General features: G+C 43.7%; 1 long non-coding RNA gene across 1 annotated transcript; it reads right to left on the reverse strand.

Annotated features, from left to right (window-relative positions):
* Positions 1-421: 421 nt before the first annotated feature.
* On the reverse strand, positions 422-1,744 carry LOC308579932. The gene is made up of 2 exons (XR_014004646.1): positions 1,222-1,744; positions 422-594 (listed from the first exon to the last, which is right to left on the reverse strand). It is a non-coding gene; the product is annotated as an uncharacterized lncRNA (long non-coding RNA).
* Positions 1,745-4,890: the final 3,146 nt, after the last annotated feature.

Consider the following 4,890-nt stretch of genomic DNA (forward strand, 5'->3'; position numbering starts at 1 on the left):
TGCTTTTACACATTTTTTTAATCCTGCAGGCTATGGCTCTCAGAGCTCTTCATGCTAAAATTAAGCAATAAAACCAATGCAAAAATCTGAATAGGGACAGGGGACTGGTGGCCTTGCAGATGAAGCTGGACTACAGCTCCCGCCAGTAATCAGGGATGATGGGAGTTATAGTCCAGCAATACAGTGGTAACTCTGGTTATGAACGCTTCTGGTTACGCACGCTTCAGGTTATGAGCTCCACTAACCCAGAAGTAGTTGATCCCGGTTGAGAACTTTGCCCTGGGATGCGAGCGGAAGTCTCACGCCAGAGGCACGCTTTCGCTAATGGCACCTCAGGATAAGAACGGTTTCAATTTAAGAACAGACCTCTGGAACGAATAACTTGGTTTCCTTGCACACATGGCACGCACACATTTTTCCACACACTCACACCCTTGCTTGCTGAAGTAATGCAATCTTAGGAGCAGAGGACAACATACTATTTTTCTTTAATGTGGAGATAAGCCCTTCATCATCAAAGTGGTTGAGGAAAATAAAAGGAATTATGAGTGGTTGCCTGGAAACTGTGCAAGCATTTCCCCATTCTGTAATAACCTGGAAGAAATAAACAGGAAATGGATTAGCTAGCAGCTACCTGTGCGATTCTTCAAATCCTCATCTTGCCCCCTGCCAACTCCCAATTATTAAGCTTCCTGGAAGCACCAAGGCAGGTGCAAAGCTCCCGTGACAACGACTGCTGCTATTCTTGTTTGAAGAGACTGAAGATAACCTGGGATAGGGGTTTCTTTGTGAGCCAGCTGGCAATTCTTCTTGGAAGAGTTGAATCTGGGGCCTGCCAGTTGCTAACCACTGTGTAAATAATAGCATGCATTCTGATATGGTTAGAGTTCATAATTCATGGCAAACAAGCCATGATCTGAGATAGTAAAGAAAGATGTGTGGTTTACATGCCCTGAGATTACTTGCCTGGGTAAGCAAGAATTGTTGATTCAGGATAATATGACTGAATCAATAATCTTCATTAACTCTGATCACGCCAACCTGCAGATCTAAGGCTGAAGGGTTGCTTTTGTTGCAGCAAGGTAAGAGTTTCCCTAAACATACCTGTTAAGTTCCCATTTTATCTACTATTGTTTTCTGGGTTTTGGAATAGATGAAAACAGGAGAAACAGCAAAGAATAATCTCAAGACACATGCTTTAGAGCTGTCAGTCCAAGTTACCTTTGTGAGATCGAAGTTGATAAGGTTCCCTCTCAGACAGGAAGCTTGAGATGAAATTCCCAAAGTCAGGCAGCAAATTAGTTGCAGAGCTCAAAGCACACTCCATGTCTTCTGAACCTCTGTGATGTATCTCAACCACCAAAATAGTCATTTTCTTCCATTTCAAAACAGGGCTCACAATGCTAAACCTGCTGGGGCAAGTTGACTCAAATTCATATCTCTGGAATTAAATTAATACTCAGTATCGTTCCAAGCCCTGGAGCTTGATGTGAATGCACCAACCACAAGATGCAACTTGTATCAGAGGGTGCTTCCAGACAGTCACTCTTTAGGGATGGGATTCAGCCACATGCCAGGAAATTCTGGTTGCACAATTAAAGCTGAGGTGGAGATCTTGTGAAACCAACTCACTTCCCCAAACTTGCTTCGCCTTCTCTGGTAGTAAGCACAATCTTCACTACCCAAATATGTGACTGTAACATCTTGACTTTTTCTGGTATGCAGCTTAGAACTCCCAGCATAGTGTAGTGCTTAAGAGTGGTGGACTGGGGAACTGGGTTCGCGTCTCCGCTCCTCCACATGCGGCTGCTGGGTGACCTTGGGCTTCTCTGAAGTCTCTCAGCCTCACTCACCTCACAGAGTGTTTGTTGCGGGGGAGGAAGGGAAAGGAGATTGTTAGTCGCTTTGAGACTCCTTAAGGGGAGTGAAAGGCGGGATATCAACTCCAAATTCCTCCTCCTCCCCTTCTTCTTCTTCTTCTTCTTCTTCTTCTTCTTCTTCTTCTTCTTCTTCTTCTTCTTCGTCTTCATCTTCATCTTCTTCTTCCTCTGAATATCCCTTAACTGTAGACTAGCATGGGGATGCCCCTCCAGGTTCCATGGGCTACTTTTGCTGAGCCGGATCCAGATTTTAGGTATTAAAGTACTTCTGTTGCTGCTGTAAGAACATTAGCTCTGGGACTTCTGCTGAGTTCTTTCAAGTTGGAATTCAAATCATGCGTGTGTTTTCTAAGACAATCTCTAGTGTGAACCTTGGAGATGCATACACATTCTGGCTGTGCATATTGCCTCCTTCCTGCCTGGTGAACAAATTACTCATTGCAACTTGATAAATGAAGGAATTGTGTAAACCCTCTTTATAGTTTACAGTTTTTCCGACTGCTTCGGTGCCATATGCTATAAATTCATGAAGCCAGTGTAGCGTGTAACAGGGTTTTTTTGTTTGTTTGTAAATGTTATTTATATAGTAATCCCTGCATCTGTATGCGCCTGGGTATGATATATGTATGCCCATGTATATATGGCTGCGTTTCAAAGGCATTCTCAGCAGATTCTTTCAGTGCCGTGCATCAAAGCCTAACAGGGTTGGATGGGAAGCATTTTTACTCAACATCAGAGCCACTTAAGACCGTAAGAGAACTAAAGAATTTTAATCACCAGTGGCCAGAATGGTAAAGAATTAAATACTACAACTTCTGGATCCCCATTCATAACAAATAGTCAAATATATCTGTAAGAAAGAGAGAGAGAGAGAGTTTACATGCCAGGATTGAATAATCTAAATTGGGAAAAGCTATAGTTAATTTCAGCAAGATGAGATGAACTTAGATGCATCAAAAGGATACTGGAAAGGCAGTTTTTAAAATGAGGCTACGAAAAGGAGCTGGAACAGTCTACCTCTGGATTCATTGGAAGCTGGTGTGCTCAAGAGAACAGAACTGGATTTGGACTTCGCAGTTCTGGTTTCTTACCATTGGCTCTCATGGTAATGTCACACAGATTTGGTTTCCCATCTGCATTGGTATCTCACCTTGCTTCTTCTCCAGGCAGGGAGTTCCACGGGACAGGGGCTGCCACGCTTAAGGCTCTGCCCCTGGTGATGGCCAACGAAACTTCAGGGGTGTGGGTAACCACTGGAAGTGCTCCATCAGAGAATCTCAGTGATCAGGGTGGAGTATAAGGAATCAGATAGCCCTCTTGGGCTCAGGTTGTTTAGGGCTTTGTGAATTACCTTGATCCTGGCCCAGCAGCGGAGCATATGTCCTTGCTGGCCAGGGTGGGGCGTGCTCCTGAGGGGGGTGGGCCGCAGAGGACGCCCCCCCCCCAGGCACAAGATAGCTGCTCAGGTGCATGGAGTGGCGTGTGCGCCCTACAGCTGGGGGCGGAGCGAGCCACCGATGGCAGACATTCAGCGCACTGCCCACCCGCAACTGCCAAATGTCACCCCCCTCAGTGAAGATACCCGGGGCGGTCCACCCCCACCGCCCCCTTCCTCCGACCCTGACCTGGCCTAGGAACAACCTAGCAGCCAGTGCAGCTCTCTCAGCCATGGGAGTGTTCTGCTCCTTTGAGCAGTCTGACTGCTGCGTTCTGAACCACTTGAAGCTTCAGGACCAGATACTAGGGCAGCCCCACATAAAGTGCATGACAGTAATCAGACCAATACATGGTCCAATGTGGTCAGGCTGCCATGGTCTATGAATGACTGTAGCTGGTGTGCTGGCCAGAGCTGGTGAAAAGCCTTCCTGGTCACAGGGGTGATCCTGTTGCTGCCTCCCCCTCTCCTTCCAACAGCAGTGACTCAGCCTTCTGCTACTGGGGCCACCAGAAGGCATTTTGGGGAAGTCTCTACTTTCCCCCAGAAGCCCAAAGCCAGCCTTGTTTGTATTGCTGTAAGTTCAACACGCACACACAATTTTTTTTATTGCTTTATTGAACTTTAAAAAGAAAAAATAACATAAATTCAAAGTTATCCATAACAAATAAACATTAAAAAATTGTCAATATCCATTACACTTTATCAGTCTTCTTTTAGTTCCGTTGACTTCCTGCCAATTCCATCTAGCTTTGAATGTTTATTTATCTAGCACACTGTTTGTATCTATTTTAAATAATTGCCTAGTTAAGATATTGTACTTTCTTAGTCCTGTTCAATGTATAACAGAAGTTATTCAAAAGCTGCCACAGATTTTATGTTGTTGCCATATTTTATATAATTTTAAAATAAACCCCATTTATTAAAAAATGCTTGATCTGCATGGTCTCTTATTCTTCCTGATATTTTGGCCAGTTCTGCATACTCCATTAGTTTTTGTTGCCACTCCAATTTTGTTGGTACCTTTTCTCCTTTCCAATTTGACACTATTAAAATTCCTGCGGCCATTTTCGCCTATAAACCAACACACAAAAAATGACGATTGGGAAAACTGGAGAAAGACGATGCAAAAGCCACAGTCTGCTTTGCGAAGCCTCTTATGGCACCCTACTGCTCAATTCAACAAACCATTTTACATTTATTTACTGTCTCCCTAGTTCATAAATGCCAGCTTTCCTTTATCAACTGTGCTTCATTGGTGATCTCTCTAGCAATAGATAACTGTGGTGAAGCCAGGCACATATTATGGAGACAAGAATGGTCCAGATGTTGTTGGTCATGAGATCGGATCACGTAAAGCAGGAAGCATGTGTAAGATAATTACAAATTGACTGATTTTCAACACACACACAGACTGTTTCCAGATGCAGTTGCTATCCTGTGCTGCTCTGAAAATGGAAAAAAAGAATTTGCTGCATCCTCTTATTTTGAACAAAAGGGGAATATGCAAAAATAAGTACAGAAACTATACAAATAAATATAAAAAATACAAAATATGCATACGCTCATATATAG

This window comes from Podarcis bocagei (assembly GCF_964188305.1).
Source record: "Podarcis bocagei genome assembly, chromosome: 2".
NCBI lineage: Eukaryota > Metazoa > Chordata > Lepidosauria > Squamata > Lacertidae > Podarcis > Podarcis bocagei.